We start from the raw sequence: 17,730 nt of genomic DNA, 5'->3' as shown, positions 1-17,730 counted from the left end.
TTATTTTTAGAATAATAAATCAAAATTAAGTGAGTTTTTATTAAAAATAAGCTAAATGATTTGCAATCATATAGGAGAAATTAAAATAATCTCGTTTTTTTTTTTTTTTTTTAAATGTTATTTTTCATACCCCATTGGCAGATTATTTTGCTTAACTCAGATGTATTATTTTTGACAACAACTTCCCTAAAAAATCTTTAATTACTTAATTAATTTAATTAATTAATTAAACTTTTTCATATATTTTTTGGAATAGAAAAGACAAAAACACTGTAACTGTAACAATTAGTTTGAAATTATTTTTGTTTGTTTGCATTATTTAAACTTTTGCACTCTAACATCCTGCATTATGTCAGTATTTGTCTTACCCCATTGGCTGATTATTTTGCTTAAAACTTAATTCTGACTCATTATTTCTGACAGCAAAACACTATTTTTTCCTTCCCTAAAAATACTTCTTAATTCAAAACCTTTTATATATTTTTTTTTTGGACTAGAAAAGAAAAAACTGTAAAAATAATAAAAACAATTTATTTAAAAAAATAAATCAAATCAAATGAAAAGCAGTTTTTTTTATTTATTTGCACTATTCAGTCTTTGGCACACTCCTCCGCAGCTGAAATAAGGTAAAATGTGCACTTCATTTGTGGAGTATTTAAAGTTCATCAAGTGTAAATGCAGGATCTTACAGTGCAAAAGATTAAATAATGCAAAAAACAGCTTTTCTTACTTAATTTCTTTTGCTTTATTTTTAAAACAAATTGTTTTCATTATTTTTTACAAATTGTTGGTCTTTTCTAGTCCAAAAATATATAAAAAGTTTAATTAAAATAATCTTGTTTGCTTTGAAATCGTATTTGTCTTACCCCACTGGCCGATTATTTTGTTTAAAACTTAATTCTGACTTTATTATTTCTGCAAAACAGCAAAACAGAATTTTTCACTTCCCTAAAAATGCTTCTTAATTCAAAACTTTTTATATATTTTTTGGACTGGAAAAAGACAAAAAAAAATGTAAAAAAAATTATGTAAACAATTTTTAAGAAATTTAAAAAAAATTAAATAATAATAAAAAATGAAGAACAACATTTTTTTTTGCATTATTTAATCTTTTGCACTGTAAGATCCTGAATTCACACTTATTGAAAATACTTGAAATACTCACAAATTAAGTGCATATTTCTCAAAATATGTGCAAAAAATATATAAAAAAAATGTTTAAAAAATCAAAAAATCATTATATTAACATTTATATAATTATATATTTTTGCAGATTTCTGCACTGGAATGAATGAAGTATAAGAAAAGCATTTTATTTAGCATTATTCTGTCCTGCATCGATCCTTTATGAAGCGCTTGTGTGCGTATTTCAGTGCACAAAGGCCTGATTTCAGCTGCGGTTTTAACAGGTATCAGCACAGACTGAAGTGTGTGTGGATGTTTCAGAGACGCTGCTCTCTCTCGGGTCCCATGATGGAGTTCAGTGTTACGAGTGTATATGGAGAGAAAGAGGACAAATTGGAGGGGGCTTTTTTTTTGTTGGGTCGTGCAGTCAAAGGCTCCATTGTGCTGGGTCGAGGAGCAGAGTTAATCAGGAGACCCAACAGTAATCAACGGCAGAGTTTGGGTCGGACGACTGCTTGGGTAAACATCCATTGTTCTTGAGCTGAGGGGCCAAACAATGCCCGTATTGTCCCCGGGACCCTCATTAGGGTGGGCTGGGGGGTTCGGGCTCTCGGTTTGGGCTGTTGAGGGCTTCAGAAGCGGATGGGAACCGCTGGGTGAGACACAGTGAAGGGGGAGACTCACAGGATTCTCACAGGACACTCAATATCTATACAGTTGAAGTCGGAATCATTCACCCTCCTGTGATTTCTTTCAAATATTTCCCAAATTGTGTTTAAGCGAGCAATGGAGTTTTCTCAATATTTCCTATGATGTTTTTGCATCTGGAGAAATTCTTATTTGTTTTATTTCGGCTAGAATAGAAGTAGTTTTTAATTTTATTAAATCCATTTTAAGGTCAATATTATATTATTGAATTGTCTCCAGAACAAAAGCTGTAATACGATGACTTGCCTAATTACCCCAACGAACCTAGTTAAGCCTTTAAATGTCACTTTAAGCTGAACACTAGTGTCTTGAAGAAGATCTAGTCTAATATTATTTACTGTCATCATGGAGAAGATGAAATAAATCAGTTATTAGAAATAAGTTATTAAAACTATTATGATTAGAAATGTGTTGAAAAAATGATCTGCTTTCCATTAAACAAATTTAAGAGGTAAAAAATATACAGGAGGACGAATAATTCTGAGTTCAACTGTGTGTGTGTGTGTGTGTGTGTGTGTGTGTGTGTGTGTGTGTGTGTGTGTGTGTGTGTGTGTGTGTGTGTGTGTGTGTGTGTATGTGTATATATATATATATGTATATATATATATATATATATATATATATACAGGCCACTTTGTTAGGTACACCTGTCTAAGTGCTTGTTAATGCAAATTTCTAATCATTCAATCACATGGCAGCAACTCGATGCATTTAGGCATGTAGACATGGTCAAGACGATCTGCTGCAGTTCAAAGCGAGCATCAGAATGGGGATTTTAGTGACTTCCATTTCAGAAACTGCTGATCTACTGGGATTTTCACGCACAAACATCTTTAGGGTTTACAGAGAATGCTCCAACAAAGAGGAAATATCTAGTGAGCGGCAGTTCTGTGTTCAGTTCAAATGCCTTGTTGATGCCAGAGGTCAGAGGAGAATGGCCAGACTGGTTCCAGCTGATAGAAAGGCAACAGTAACTCAAATAAGCACTCGTTACAACCGAGCTCTGCAGAAGAGCATCTCTGAACACACAACACGTCCAACCTTGAGGCGGATGGGCTACAGCAGCAGAAGAGCACACCGGGTGCCGCTCCTGTCAGCTAAGAACAGGAAACTGAGGCTACAATTCACACAGACTCACCAAAACTGGACAATAGAAGATTGGAGAAACGTTGCTGCTCTGATGAGTCTCCATTTCTGCTGACACATTCGGATTGTCGGGCCAGAATTTGGCCTCAACAACATTAAAGCATGGATCCATCCTGCCTTGTGTCAGCGGTTCAGGCTAGTGGTGGTGGTGTAATGGTGTGGGGGAGATTTTCTTGGCACACTTTGGGTCCATTAGTACCAACTGATCATCAACGCCACAGCCTACCTGAGTGTTGTTGCTGACCATGTCCATCCCTTTATGACTTCTGATGGCTACTTCCAGCAGGATAACACACCATGTCATAAAGCTCAATCATCTCAGACTGGTTTCCTGAACATGACAATGAGTTCACTGTACTCAATTGGCCTCCACAGTCACCAGATCTCAATCCAATAGAGCACCTTTGGGATGTGGTGGAATGGGAGATTGGCATCATGGATGTGCAGCTGACAAATCTGCAGCAACTGTAAGTAACAGTAAGGTGTACCTAATAAAGTGGCCGGTGAGTGCATGTATGTATGTATGTATGTGTGTGTATATATATATATATATATATATATATATATATATATATATATATATATATATATATATATATATATAGTAAAGAGAATGAGATACAGAAAGAGAGAGAGGGAGGTTTGTGTGAGATGAAAAAAGCATGTTCCTGTAATTAGCCAGCAGATGAGTTTGGTTGCGAGGATAATTTCCCACAAACCCTTTCATCTTCCTCTTCTCTCCGCCGCCTCATTTTACATAATAGTGAGACTCGGCGGGCATAAAATCTCTCCCGGAGTCATGACACGGCCTCTATATGTGTGTTTAATGAGTGAGTGAGTGAGTGTGTGTGTGTGCGTGTGTGCGCGCGCTAAAAAATGGAGCTCTTTTGTTCGTTTCAAAATCTGGGAAATTTCTGAGCGCTGCGGAGCATTTACCTACTATTTGTGTGTGTGTGTGTGTGTGTGTGTGTGTGTGTGTGTGTGTGTGTGTGTGTGTGTGTGTGTGTGTGTGTGTGTGTGTGTGTGTGTGTGTGTGGAAATGGACAATTTTTTTTTTAACCACTGCTTGGTTATATCAGAAAGCATGCCATGGATTACAGATATGGACTTAAAAATAGATCATAATATTTTCTTGTCTTTATTGTGATTAAAGATATTAATAATGATCATTATTATGTATACACTGGGAGAAAAAGTCACTTATAAACTTTGCATTGAAACATTTCTACGCAGCAAAGAAAAACCTGTTTCTCACCTAAAAATAATCGGTAACACTTTATTTTGATGGTCCATTTGAGTATCAGTAGACTGTCTGCTTAATATCTGCTGATATGCTCCTTCAACAGACATTTTACAGACTATAAGAAACTGTCCAAGTGTAACCCTGCCGGTCCCACACCACCAAACCCACTCCGAGCTGGTATCAAACCGGCAACCTTCTGCATCAGTGTTGGTTGCTCTAACAAGGAGGCTAAAGACCATGGCCTCTAGGATTTGTCGCTAGAGCACCTTTAGAGGTCAGAAGAGTGAGGTTTACCTGCAACAGCACTTCAGTTACACAAGTACATATCAACTTACACTAACCCTAACCTCAACCCTAACCTGTGGTGGCAATTTTAAACTCAATCAGTTCAATAATCTTTATTTCTCTAGCACTTTTGCCTTTTAGATTGTGTCAAAGCAGCTTAACAGAGAAGTTCTAGCAAACTCAAACAGTGTCAGTTCAGTTTTCAGAGTTGGGAAGTAGGGCTGTGCAATTAATCGCAATCGCATAAAAATCGCTACTTAAGCATACGCAATTTCTAAATCGCAATTTTTATCTATTAATTTATTTAGAATTTTATTCAGAATATGTTCTTGTGCGCATGATATTAATATGTTAACCAATCAGAGCTGACGTAGCGCACCGGGCAAATATAGCTATTATGTTAACCAGCTCACTCTGCGCATGACGAAGTTGAGTGGGAGAACCGAACAGGCAAGCAGAAGAAAAGAGCATAAAACATGGATGTGTCACAGAGCAAGGCAATTTTTAAGACTTGTGAAATGATTATTCCAACAAAACGGAGCAATACTACAAATCTGATCCCACACTTAAAACAGTGTCATAAAAAACTGCATAATCAATGCATCTCAACAAAGTCCATCGAAACAAACAAAAGCACACATCAAAGCCAGCCCAAACAGACTAAACTAGTATCCATTGTTAAAGTATTTGCAAACGCCGTGCCTTATGGGAAAGGGTCAAAACGGCACAATGAAATTACTGACTCAATCGTTTTGTTATGCACTTCTTGTGCACTGAATGCATTTAGAATGTATGTAGAAACACACATCGTTGAAGATAAGGAAGGGAGGGCCTTCTCTCGCTTATATATGTATATATATATATATATATATATATATGTATGTATATATATGTATGTATGTTTGTATATATATATATATATATATATATATATTTATATATATAAATATATATATATATATATATATATATATATATATATATATATGTATGTATATATATATGTATGTATGTATGTATATATTTATTTTTATATTAATTTATATTTATATTTATATTTATATATATATTTATATATCTATATATATATTTATATATATATATATATATATATATATATATATATATATATATATATATATATATATATATATTTTTTTTTTAATAAATTAATATATAATATATATACAAATATTATTTATATTATTATGCATTTCACAACCGTAAATAAACCGAAAACCCTTGTGAATCACGAAATACGTATATTTTTTACATCCAGGAATTTCTTAAGGCCCGCAAATCCCTAAATCGGCCCCTATGTGTGATAAAGGAGCCGCGTTCGGCATCAGGAGCCATTAAAGCTCAGAGAAAGGGAACTCGGCACTCTGGTTTGTGATTAGCTCCATTGTTAGAGATATTTTGAGGTTGGTTGGACTCAGATAATGTCCTCTAATGAGTTCACACGAGCTCTGCTGTACGGCGAGAGGTTACGGGGTCTCGTGAAATCCTGCATAATACAATATAAATGACCACATAAGACCCTGTCAAGAGATTCACACCACAGAACAGGCTGGATCGTTTCTAAACCACGGTGAAAAGTGCAGGATTGTTCTGTTTTTGTCTCATTTCTAGTGCAAATATCTACAAATTGTTAAATCAAGAAGCATTTTCAGAAATAATAAGTCAGATTATTATATTTGGGGTGGCATGGTGGCTCAGTGGTTAGCACTGTGTCCTCACAGCATGAAGGTTGCTGGTTCGAGTCCCATCTTGCCCAGTTGGAATTTCTGTTTGAAGTTTGCATGTTCTCCCCCTTGTTGGTGTGGGTTTCCTTCGGGTGCTCCATGCAGTTTCCCCCACAGTCCAAACACATGCACTATAGGGGAACTAATTAACTAAATTGGCCGTAGTGTATGAGTGTGTGTGTGCCCACAAGTGATTTTGGGTTCCAGCTGGAAGGGCATCCGCTGTGTAAAACATATGCTGGAATAGTTGACGGTTCATTCCACCGTGGTAACCCCTTATAAATAAGGGAATAAGCCAAAGGAAAATGAATGAATGAATGAATTTATCTGAAAACACATTTCTTGCTAATTAAGAGTAAATTATAAAGGTCATTACAAAGATTTTAAACACATTTAATGCTTTAATCATCGGTGCGTTTCCGTAAACCATCGTTAGCCAACGAAGGTTGCAAGTTCCATTGTTACAAACATAGTTCGATGATTTGGCATTTCCCAAATCAATCGTTCCAACAAACATTCGCAAACTGCATCGCAAACTTGTATGCTTGCAACTACACTTCTAGAGCTGTAGTTAGAAACATAGTTCCTGGTTGTGTTCTATTCCCTGTTATCCTCCTATGTCCTACTCATTTAGAACGTTCCAACATTTAAACTTGGAAAAAAAAAAAAAAACATTAAGGTCATCTCTCTTAGGTGTAATTTGCTTTCAAAGTATTTTTACAAATCAGTTTTAGCGATCTTCATGTTTACAATTGCGCTCCCTTCACAGTGCTCTGTAAAAATATAAATAAATAAAGTAAAATACTGTAATTTTCTGGCAGCAGGGGCACCAGGAAATTACTGTAAAAAATGGATAAAACTGTCAGAATAAAAAATTTAGATTATCTGTAAAAAACAAACAAACAGTAATTTCTTGTTACATAATTACAAGTTATTACAAGTTATAGATTTTAACTGTAATTGTGCAGGTTATTACAGCCATTTTACTAATTATTACTGTAAATATATAATTTATTGTAATTATACAGATAGTTAATGTGATTATAAGGATAATTACTGCAGTTTTACAGGTTTTTACTGTAATTATTCAAATTAATTAATGTGATAATAAGGATAATTACTGCAATTATACAGGGTTTTACTGTATTAATTCAGATTAATTAATGTGATAATAAGGATAATTACTGCAATTATACAGGTTATTACTGTAATTATTCAGATTAATTAATGTGAATATAAAGATAATTACTGCAATTATACAGGTCATTACTGTAATCATTCAGATTAATTAATGTGATTATAAGGATACTTACTGCAGTTTTACAGGTTATTACTGTAATTATCCAAAGTAATTAATGTGATTATAAGGATACTTACTGCAGGTATAGAGGTTATTACTGTAATTATTCAGATTAATTAATGTGATTATAAGGATAATTACTGCAATTATACAGGTTATTACTGTAATTATTCAGATTAATTAATGTGATTAAGGATAATTACTGTAATTATACAGGTCAATACTGTAATAATTCAGATTAATTAATGTGACTATGGATAATTACTGTAATTATACAGATCAATACTGTAATAATTCAGATTAATTAATGTGACTATGGATAATTACTGTAATTATACAGATCAATACTGTAATAATTCAGATTAATTAATGTGACAGGATAATTTCTGTAATTACACAGGTCATTACTGTAATTATTCAGATTAATTAATGTGATTATAAGGATAATTACTGCAATTATACAGGTCATTACTGTAATAATTCAGATTAATTAATGTGACTATTGATAATTACTGTAATTATACAGGTCATTACTGTAATAATTCTGATTAATTAATGTGACTATGGATAATTACTGTAATTATACAGGTCATTACTGTAATTATTCAGATTAATTAATGTGATTATAAGGATAATTACTGCAATTATACAGGTCATTACTGTAATAATTCTGATTAATTAATGTGACTATGGATAATTACTGTAATTATACAGGTTATTACTGTAATTATTCAGATTAATTAATGTGAATATAAAGATAATTGCTGCAATTATACAGGTTATTACCGTAAATATTCAGATTAATTAATGTGATTATAAGGATACTTACTGCAGTTTTACAGGTTATTACTGTAATTATCCAAATTAATTCATGTGATTATAAGGATAATTACTGCAATTATACAGGTTATTACTGTAATTATTCAGATTAATTAATGTGATTATAAGGATAATTACTGTAATTATACAGGTCATTACTGTAATAATTCAGATTAATTAATGTGACTATGGATAATTACTGTAATTATACAGATCAATACTGTAATAATTCAGATTAATTAATGTGACATGATAATTTCTGTAATTACACAGGTCATTACTGTAATAATTCAGATTAATTAATGTGACTAAGGATAATTACTGCAGGTATACAGGTTATTACTGTAATTATTCAGATTAATTAATGTGATTATAAGGATAATTACTGTAATTATACAGATCAATACTGCAATTATTCAGATTAATTAATGTGATTATAAGGATAATTACTGTAATTATGCTGGTTATTAATGTAATTATTCATTCATTCATTTTCTTTTCGGCTTAGTCCCTTTATTAATCCGGGGTCGCCACTGCGGAATGAACCGCCAACTTACCCAGCACATGTTTTACGCAGCGGATGCCCCTCCAGCCGCAACCCATCACTGGGAAATAATGTAATTATTCAGATTAATTTATGTAACTATTCATAAAATCTCTTTTAACACAGCTTTAAAACTATTATCATCGTCATTAATATTATTATTAAAGTAGGATTTCCTAATAAATATTGAATTTCATTTCTTAATAGACCAAAAAAGCCTCATTATTTATGTATTTATATGATTTATATATGAGATTAGAGTACGTGTTAGCTTTTTAAGTGATTTTATGTTTTAGAATAGACTATGGAATATTTGTAATAATATAAGTAAAGGAAACACAGACCCCATATTGGCCATTTACATATATTTAAATTAATATGGAAAGCAAGTGCATACTTTTACCAAAACTAATATTAGATTTCATTTTAAATGTGTGTGCGTGTAAAACAATATCATTTGCACAAAGAAATGATGGGGTTCTTCTCTAAAGAAGTAGTTACTCCATCCAGCTTAGAGCATCATTATGGGCGTTTTACGTTATAACTAACGTGGTTCAAGCGATGGATCTGCGACAGAGAAACTATGGGTTTTGGGAAACACTCTTCACTACATCATTCTCTTCCCAAACGATGCATCATATACTATCTTTCAGCCGTGAGTTATGTTGTTGTTTGGGAAGCGCACCCCTGAATAGTTCGAGTGTGTTTCTGCATTCGCTGCTGCTTTTATTCTCTCCGTCTCTATAGTTGGTGGTTTGATGTGTGTGTTTAACTGATCAAACTTCACACAGTGTGATTTGTTTCTCTGTTCTTCTGCTTTTGTGAGCGTCTGTACGGCTCCTGACGATGTAAGATTAATTTAAGGTATCAATTATTCTTATGCTAATCAGGACACAGTTTCCCAAGGTTAGCATCACAGATGGCAGCAGACCCTCACACGCGTCTCGTCTGCTCTCCTCACTGTCAGACGGAGAACTGAGCGACAGGATTTACATACGTTTGTCCACTTTAATCCTGCATATCACAGACAGACCACACTGCTGGAGTGTAGCAGTACCCCGCTGATGACACACACACACACACACACACACAGAGCGCGAGAGAGAGAGAGAGAGATACAGACACACATGCACACACACACACACACACACACACACACACATATTTGTTTATTCATTCATTTTCTACTGCTTTTCCGGGGCTGGATCGCAGGGGCAGCAGAACCCCAGACTTCCCTCTCCACAGACACTCCAGCTCCTCCGGGGGGATCCTGAGGTGTTCCCAGGCCAGCCGAGAGACATAGTCCCTCCAGCGTGTCCTGGGTCTTCACCGAGGCCTCCTCCCGGTGGGACATGCCTGGAACACCTCCCTAGGTAGGCATGCAGGAGGAATCCAGCTCCTCCGGGGGGATCCCGAGGTGTTCCCAGGCCAGCCGAGAGACATAGTCCCTCCAGCGTGTTCTGGGTCTTCACCGAGGCCTCCTCCCGGTGGGACATGCCTGGAACACCTCCCTAGGTAGGCATGCAGGAGGAATCCGAAACAGAAACCTGAGCCACCTTAGCTGACTTCTCTCAATGTGGAGGAGCAGCGGCTCTACTCCGAGCTCCTCCCGGGTGTCAGAGCTCCTCACTCTATCCATAAGAGTGCGCCCTGCCACCCTTTGAAGGAAACTCCTTTCGGCCGCTGGTATCCGAGATCTTGTCCTTTTGGTCATCACCCAAAGCTCATGACCATAGGTGAGAGTAGGAACGTAGATTGATCGGTAAATTGAGAGCTTTGCCTTTCAGCTCAGCTCCTTCTTTACTACATCGGACCAGTATATCGACCGCATTACAGCTGCCGCTGCAGCGATCTGCCTTTCAATCTCACGATCCATCCTTTCCTCACTCGTGAACAAAACCCCAAGATACTTGAACTCCTCCACCTGGGGTAAGGACCTTCCTCCAACCTGGAGATGGCAAACCACCTCTTTCCAGTGGAGCACCATGGCCTCGGACTTGGAGGTGCTGTTTCTCATCCCAGCTGCGTCACACTTATCAGTGTAACGGAGGCCAGCTAGTGAAGTTCTGTGCAGGTAAACCTCACTCCTTTGACCTCTAAAGGTGCTGTAGCGACAGATGCTAGAGGCCATGGTCTTTAGCCTACTTGGTAGAGCACCCGACTCCCATGCGGAAGGTTGCCGGTTCGATACCAGCTCGGAGCAGGTTGGGTGGCGTAGGATCAGCGGGGTTACAGCAGCAAACAGCCCCAGTGCATAATGCTCCGAACCGGACCCCCTCCAGCCCAAGGCTGCATCTTGAAATTCTGTCCATATAAATTATGAACAGAATTGGTGACAGGGGGCAGACCTGCCGGAGTCCAACATGCACTGGAAACAAGTCTGACTTATTGCCGGCAATGCGAACCAGACTCCTACTCTGTTCATACAGGGATGAGACAGCCCTTAACAGAGCGGCTCCGACCCCATACTCCCAGAGCACCCACCACAGAATGTCATGAGGGACACGGTCGTATGCCTTCTCCAAGTCCACAAAACACACGTGGACTGGTTGGGCGTACTCCCATGAACCCTCGAATACCCTAGTGAGGGTATAGATCTGGTCCAGTATACCACGGCCTGGACGAAAACTGCATTGTTCCTCCTGGATCCTAGGTTTAAGTCCTCCATGAACTGCCACTTTATCATGGATGGGTTTGAGTGCCTGACTGATCTTAAGAGCTATGTTGTTGGGGGCTAAAGCCCCTGGTAGGGTATCCTAAGGCAAAAAGGTCTCAGGTTACAGGTCAGACTAAGTGTGGTTTAAATACTCCTTATGAGTACAAAAACATCAAGGACCGTGACGTCACCCGGTATGGCGCAGCCGGGACCCAACCCTGGAGCCAGCTCTGGGGTTGGGGCTTGTACGCGAGCCCCTGATGACCGAGTTTTTTCCACGGAACCCGGGCAGGGTTAGCCCGAAGGAACAACGTGGGACCATCCTCCCACAGGCCCACCACCTGCAGGGGAGTCGTGAGGGGCCGGTGCACCACAGGTGGTGGTCGAAGGTTAGGACCATGACAACCCGATCGTAAAAAAAGAGAGAGAGAGAAAGAGAGAGAGAGAGATTGCAGACAGTTGGAGGTGGTGTTAGTGAGGCCAGCAGGACACTCATCCTGCGGTCTGTGTGAGTCCTAATGCCCCAGTATAGTGAAGGGGACACTACACTGTCAGTGGGCGCCGTCTTTCAGATGAGACGTTAAACCGAGGTCCTGACTCTCTGTGGTCATTAAAAATCCCATGGCACTTCTGGTAAAGAGTAGTGGTGTAACCCTGGTGTCCTGGCCAAATATCCTCCATCGAAATGAAGAGACCCCCCCCCCCCCCCTCATGATTTGCTTTGGCAAATGGAGGTGTGAAATCATGATGCTTTATGGCTCGTTTCCACTGACTGGTACAGTACGGTACGGTTCGGGTCGGTACGGGTCACCTTTATCAGGCTTGCGTTTCCACTACCAAGGGTACCCTTTTGGTGGGCGTGGTGTTAAGGCCTGACAAAGTTTCAGTCGCATCATTCTCACTCGAGGAAATGTCTACAGTAAAGCTGCACAGGTCATTCACATATCATATGAAAAGCACTTCTCACAAAACAGATGCTTTACACGCATAAATACTTGTGTATAAATGTTTATTACTAACTTTTCTATAAACAGGAGTTGATTATTACTGCAGATCAATGACTGCGAAATAGCCTACTGTAACGTCTGTAATTTAATAAATAAATAAATAAATGAACATATATGAACACATACAGACACTTACAGTCTCCGATATGATACCAACTACAGAAGAACTACACAAAGCAGACATTTCGTTGTTAATTAGGTTCAAAACAACACTAAGTATAGCCTACAGTCACTGCAAACCTCTCATCTGTGTCTGTAATCTTCAGCAGCACATGTCATGTAGCCTCTATTAGAGAGTCACTCCATCACTCCCAATTTATATTATACCAAAAGGTGATAATAAAGATTAAAACAAGGCAGTTTGTTCACGTTTGCTGAAGAAATAGCGTGCTCCTTGGCTTCGCCTTTTTTTTCGCGCCCCACTCTCGCGTTTGTCCTTTTCTTTCTGAATTTGTCACTCTCGTTTGTCAGCTTCTCACAGGATCGGGTTTCCAAAAGCTTGTAAATAATCAAGTGCATGTTATATCATCAGCTCAAGAAGTTTGTTATTTTAGATAGAGACGTGCGGGGAGCGCAAGGAAGAAAGCGAAACCACTCGGGCTTAAGACTGGCTCGTAAAAAAACTACGCGGCACAGGGTAAATCCGCTCATCTCCATGGCTTTGTGACTGTTTATCATGACGACGACAAGGTTTGTTTGCAGGATCGACCATGGCTGCATATGTATATATAATTCCGCTGTAATCTCTTGCTGTGTATTTCAAACATGGCGGGTCCTTTGTTTACATTCTGGCTTGTTGCGTCTACGAATGACGTATCTCTATAAACCAATAGCGTTCAGCTGCGCGTGTAGCTCCACCTTTTGGGACTCTTTCTGCAGTTTGAGACCCTTTCGAAAGGGTCCCGAAAAAGTGGTACGGTACAGTTTGGTTCGGTAGGCCTTTTGACAGTGGAAACGGCCATAAAAGCGTACCAAACCAAACCATACCGTACCACTTATTGGAAACGGGCCATTATTAAGACCTGCTCCTTCTGAGCTCACACACACACACACACACACACACATACACATTCATAACCTCTAAAATAGCAGATGTGCCTGTAAAAGCTTCACAATTTTAGATCCTTCAGTCCACAGACATTGACGCGCCTCATGTAACACACAAAAACACACACACCGTCAGACATAACTGAATGTATTTATATCCTGACCGTAATGAAAAGCAGAATTAAAAGTGAGCTCGTTTGCCCTCATCATGATCAATGATGCTTTAATTTCCTTCAGAAATGAATATTTCCGCATCTCATTTTCACGTAGCGAGTGAACAAAGTGTCGCCAAAGGCCAAACGGACACATTTCTCACTGCAGAAACAGACAAGTGTCAAAGAAAATGAGTTTCTCTTTCAGCTTCCCCTTCATTTGACTGTAATCAGCGCATGTTCATTCATTATACACAGCTCATGTCAAACCAAGCACCACATTATGGACGAAAAATCATTTGACCTGCATGTAAAAATGGCATGTTGTATTTATTATGTGTTTTTATTCTTGTGTTTTAGGTCTGCAGAAGAATGGAAGAGAGAGGGGAATCATGGGAAGGATTTCAGAGCGGTAAAATATGTAATATATTGTACATAAGTGAAATAAATATGTGTTATATATGTGTAATATTTACAGTATGCATGTAATCATGTCCAAAAAGTTTTAATAAAATTTCCTTTTGATCCAGATATGTGCCTTTTTCTGGTTTGTTTGTCCATTTATTGTCCTGGCAGCCCAGATATGTCAGTTTATAATTAATTTAGTGTATATTAAAGTTAATTTAGTGGGCGACACGGTCGCCTCAAAGCAAGAAGGTCGCTGGTTCAAGTCGCGGCCTGGCCAGTTGGCATTTCTGTGTAGAGTTAGCATGTTCTCCTCGTGTTGGCGTGGGTTTCCTCCGGGTGCTCCGGTTTCCCCCACAGTCCAAACACATGCGCTATAAGGGAATTGATTAATATTGGTCGTAGTGTGTAAGTGAACGAGTGTGTATTGGTGTTTCACAGTACTGGGTTGCGGCTGGAAGGGCATATCCTGTGTTAAACATTTGCTGGAATAGTTGATGGTTTATTCCGCTTTGGCGATCCCTGATGAATAAAGGGACTACGCCGAAAGAAAGTGAATGAATGAATGAATGAACATTTCAGCACTAAATTTAAGCTATTTGGCTTTATTGTGGGTAATATTAAAAGCAGTTCTATAGGTAAGGTTGTTTTGGGGAAGGGGGGTTCTGTAGAGAGAGCATTTGATTGGACGGAATTGAGCCAAATAATATCTGTTTATAAACAGATCAGTTTTAAATGCATGTATGTTTCACTCTTTAGGCAAATCGTGCAGCAAATAAAGTCATATTATTACACTTTTATTTTCAATTATTTTAAAGCACTACTTAAAAATATGAGTAAATGTGTTGCTTTTAAAGCGATTAATTGATTTTACTTAAAATAAGTGAGTACACCTGTTGCATTTAAAGTCAACTAATCGCTTTAAAAGCAACAGGTTTACTCACTTATTTTAAGAAGTCAACTAATCGCTTTAAAAGCAACAGGTGTACTCACCTATTTTAAGAAGAGTCAACTAATCGCTTTAAAATCAACAGGTTTAATCACTTATTTTAAGAAGAGTCAACTAATCGCTTTAAAAGCAACAAGTTTATTCACTTATTTTAAGTCAACTAATCGCTTTAAAAGCAACAAGTTTATTCACTTATTTTAAGTAAAGTCAACTAATCGCTTTAAAAGCAACAGGTTTACTCACTTATTTTAAGAAGTCAACTAATCGCTTTAAAAGCAACAGGTTTACTCACTTATTTTAAGAAGTCAACTAATCGCTTAAAGCAACAGGTGTACTTACTTATTTTGTCAAGTAATCACTTTAAAAGCAACAGGTTTACTCACTTATTTTAAGTTAAGTCAACTAATCGCTTTAAAATCAACAATTTTACTCACTTATTTTAAGTAAAGTCAACTAATCGCTTCAAAAGCAACAGGTTTACTCACTTATTTTAAGTCAACTAATCGCTTCAAAAGCAACAGATGTACTTACTTATTTTGTCAAGTAATCACTTTAAAAGCAACAGGTTTACTCACTTATTTTAAGTAAAGCGATTAGTTGACTTTACTTAAAATAAGTAGGTAAACATGTTGTTCTTAAAGCGATTGGTTAACTAAAAAAAGGTGCGTAAATCTGTTGCTTTTAAAGTCGTCAACTAATCGCTTTAAAAGCAACAGGTTTATGCACTTAGTGTAAACTTTTTTGATCACCAGCCACAGTGGCTACCAGTTTTCCAACGTTACTATCCACTCTGCATTTTCACTAGCCACAATTTTGTTGCTGGAAAAAATATTTTTATATGCATAAATATTTGCACCCATATTGGGTCATTCTTATAGTCGAACCCTGCTTTTAAGAAAACCACAATTTAAAAATTATTTTCAACCAGCCAAGTGGCTAGTGGGAGTAACTGTCTAACCAGTGGCGGGTGTTAATGTAAAGCCCTGTATATATATATATATATATACACACACACACACACACACACACACACACACACACATATATATATATATATATATAAATAAATAAATAAATAAATAAATAAATAAATAAATAAATATATATATATATATCAGATGGGTATTTACTTAATCACAGAATCATTTTTATTTCCAGGTTCACATTCTTATCTAAGGCTTTAGTCTGAGAGCAGGTCTCCACATTGACATCCATCTCCTCATTTCACCATGGTAAAGCACAGTAATACTGTGTTCGGACTGCAGCTGTGTGAATGAGTCGAGAAACTATATTAAATTACGCTGATTAACAATTTCTCCACGAAGCACAGAGGCAGGAGGGCTGCTATTGACGGAGCCACAGGGTCGAAAGGTCCCTCAAGTTCACAGGCTCTGTGTCTTTGTTATGCTAACACACAATCTGAAATCAGCGCACAAGTGGAGTGTGACAGAAATGATTCCTTGAGAACATACAGAGAGTTTATATTCAACACCCCTTTCTGTGCCCCTAGGGTCTGTCTGAGGGGTACATTAAGTGGAAATGTTTGGTGAAAAAGCCAAACAATCAAGTGTTTTTAAAATAATAATGCATTTAAAAAATAATAAAACATGAATAGCAAATGAATTAAATCAATAAAATAAGAATACATACACTTTATTTACATAACTAAACACATGGTGTAATTGAAACGAAGCAATAAAAATCTATTTAAGTAATATAAAATTCTGATATATATGGGTGACACGGTGGCACAATGGGTAGCACAATCGCCTCACAGCAAGAAGGTTGCTGGTTCGAGTCCTGTATGTGTCAGTTGGCATTTCTGTGTGGAGTTTGCATGTTCTCCCTGTGTTGTCGTGGACTTCCCCCAGAGTCCAAACACATGCGGTACAGGTGAATTGGGTAAATTAAAAAACTTGTAGTGTATGTGTGTGAATGAGTGTGTATGTTTCCCAGTGATAGGTTGCAGCATGGAAGCGCATCCGCTGTGTAAAACATTTGCTGGATAAGTTGGCGGTTCATTCCACTGTGGTGACCCCAGATTAATAAAGGGACAAAGCTGAGGGAAAATGAAGGAATGAATAAAGAATATTTAAATAATTCGAGCCACGGCTTGAACCAGCGACCTTCTTTCAGTGAGGTGACAGAGCTGCACCACCCAAATATATAAATTATTAATATAATTTAAACTAAACTAAATTATTACAAATGTTTTTGAAATATATTGGCCGGTATAAGATAGAGCCCATTTTGATTCTCTGTATGTCCTGTACATGTGGTTGAATTGACAATAAAGCTGACCTTGATTATGTATAGAGAAAATTTGTTTAACTTAATGCAAAAATAAATAAACAAATATTTAACTAGTTGTAAATGTTGTGTTTTTATACAAGGAACAGTATGCCTTTCCTATTTTTGTTTGCTAATTAAACCAAAAATTACGACTGGCTCTCAGTTTTGGCATCATTTCAATCACTGTCAGCTAAGTGCTAATAAAGTTTTTTTTTCAAAAGTTCAAACGAGCGGTTTTTGTGTAAACACAGGAGCGTCAGCTTAGCAGAAGATTGGGATTGGGAACAAGGTAAGAATATTATTAAAC

At 37.2% G+C, this 17,730-nt stretch overlaps 1 long non-coding RNA gene across 1 annotated transcript in view; it reads left to right on the top strand.

The window, feature by feature from the left end:
- si:ch73-215f7.1 overlaps positions 1 to 14,309 on the top strand; it is a 42,420-nt gene extending 28,111 nt beyond the window's left edge. Inside the window, exon 3 of the long non-coding RNA XR_015501564.1 lies at positions 14,138 to 14,309. This is a non-coding gene — a long non-coding RNA (si:ch73-215f7.1). The remainder of the gene's footprint in view (positions 1 to 14,137) is intronic.
- Positions 14,310 to 17,730: the final 3,421 nt, after the last annotated feature.

The sequence above is a fragment of the Danio rerio genome, chromosome 10 (assembly GCF_052040795.2).
Source record: "Danio rerio strain M-AB ecotype USA chromosome 10, GRCz13ab, whole genome shotgun sequence".
NCBI classification, from domain to species: domain Eukaryota; kingdom Metazoa; phylum Chordata; class Actinopteri; order Cypriniformes; family Danionidae; genus Danio; species Danio rerio.
Note: the sequence above shows the minus strand (reverse complement) of the source record. Positions and strands in the feature narration are given on the sequence as shown.